This window comes from Mastomys coucha, unplaced genomic scaffold (assembly GCF_008632895.1).
Source record: "Mastomys coucha isolate ucsf_1 unplaced genomic scaffold, UCSF_Mcou_1 pScaffold7, whole genome shotgun sequence".
Taxonomy (NCBI): Eukaryota; Metazoa; Chordata; class Mammalia; order Rodentia; family Muridae; genus Mastomys; species Mastomys coucha.
Window position 1 is genome coordinate 106,301,692 of NW_022196913.1, and position 2,259 is coordinate 106,303,950.

Consider the following 2,259-nt stretch of genomic DNA (forward strand, 5'->3'; position numbering starts at 1 on the left):
CAGAATGGCTAGGATAAAAAACTCAGGGGACAGCAGATGCTGGAGAGGTTGTGGAGATAGAGGAACTTCATTGCTGGTGGGTTTGCAAACTGGTACAACCATTCTGGAAATCAGTTTGGCGGTTCCTCCGGAAATTGGACATAGTTCTACCGGAGGACCCAGCTATACCACTCCTGGGCATATACCCAAAAGATACTGCAACATGTAATAAGAACACATGCTCCACCAGGTTCATAGCAGCCTTATTTATAATAGCCAGAACCTGGAAACAACCCAGATGTCCCTCAACAGAGGAGTGGATACAGAAATTGTGGTACATCTACACAATGGAGTACTACTCAGCTATTAAAAACAATAAATTTATGAAATTCTTAGGTAAATGGATGGATCTGGAGAATATCATCCTGAGTGAGGTAACCCAATCACAAAAGAACAAACACAGTATGCACTCTCTGATAAGTGGTTATTAGCCCAGAAGTTTGGAATACAGGAAGAACAACCCACAAACCACAAGGAACTCAAGAAGAAGGAAGACCAAAAGGTGGACATTTAATTCCTTCTTAAAAAGGGGAACCAAATACCCACGGAAGCAGTTGCAGAGATTAACTATGGAACAGAGACTGAAGGAAGGGCAAGCCACCCTAAATATAGTTATCTCCTGAGAGGCTCTGACAGTACCTGACTAATACATATGTAGAGACTCACAGCCATCCATTGAACAGAGTACAGGGTCCCCAGTGAAGGAGTTAGAGAAAGGACCAATGGAGCTGAGGGGTTTGCAGCCCCTTAGGACGAACAACAATATGAACTAACTAGTACCCTCAGAGCTCCCAGGGTCTCAACCACCAACCAAGGACTGCACATGGATGGGTCTGATTGTTCTGGCAGTATGTGTATAGTAGAGGATTGCAAATTCGATCATCAATAGGAGGAGAGGACCTCGGCCCTGTGAAGATTCTGTGCCCCAGTGCAGGGGAATGCCAGGGCCAATAAGTGGGAGAGGGTAGGGTGGTAGGCATGGGGAGGGGGGAGGAAACAGGGGTTTGTTTTTGTTGTTTTTGTTTGTTTCTTTGTTTTTCAGAGGGGAAACTGAGAATGGAGAAATTTACATGTAAATAAAGAAAATATCTAATAAAAAAAATTCACAACTAATGAGCAGTTTCTGTGTCCAAGGAACTCGCAACACCCACTCCTCATGAAAAGGAAGACTAGCACCAGGCATCATAACCAAAAGCACAGTAAAGGGTTTTTCGGGTTAGGTTCAGCATGGGCCTACAGCTAGAAAGATGAAGGGAAAGAAAGCTTTAGAGTTAAGTGGGTGGTGGTGGCACACGCCTTCAATCCCAGCATTTGGGAGGCAGAGGCAGGCGGATTTCTGAGTTCCAGGCCAGCCTGGTCTACAAAGTGAGCTCCAGGGCAGCCAGGGATATACAGGGAAACCCTGTCTCGAAAAACAAAAACAAAAACAAACAAATAAATAAATAGAGTTAAGTGGGGTCACCAGTGAACAGCTTTGTTTCAGAATGGCTAGAAGTAGGTCTAAATGTCTTCCCAGAAAATGGTGGTTTTGCCCAGGACAAAAGTCTTAAAGGAAGTTCATTTAGTTTTTTTGTTTTTAAAATGGGCTTTATTGTTAATGCCTTATTTATAAAACGTTAAAACTGGGGGCGGGAGCTGGGCGTGTTTTCCAGGGCTGATAACATTGAAAACTAGTTCACCATCTCACTCTGAGTGGTTTTCAATGGCATGGCTAGTCAGATTCATGATTTATTAAGAATAGGTGTAGATTGGAGCATTTATTACATATTTTACTGTTCAGTGTCTTAATATGGACCTTTTATTTTGTAAATAATTATGGAAATGATTGTGGGGCTTGGAAAAAATTACCTTTGAAGTTTTAAAAGATAGTTCACGTTTTAGCAAGTGTGTCGTGTCCAGCCTGTAGTAGTCTTAACTAATAAATGTGATTTTTCTTCCCCTCCACCAAAAAGAAGAAAATTAAGAGAAGGAATTTATATACACTTCTTTTAGATGAGAAGTGGAGGCCAAGAAGTTGTGAACTTAGACAGGATCACTAGTCAGCAGAAACAATGCCACCATTTAAGCCGAGGTCCATCTGATACGACCCAATTCCTAAACTGCTTCCATGGACTTTAAATGCAAACATGGAGTCTTATATCAACAATATAAAAATAAACCAAAAGCCCCACCACCGAGAAATACTATCCCTCCCTCACTGGGCTCTCCGGCCAGCGTCCA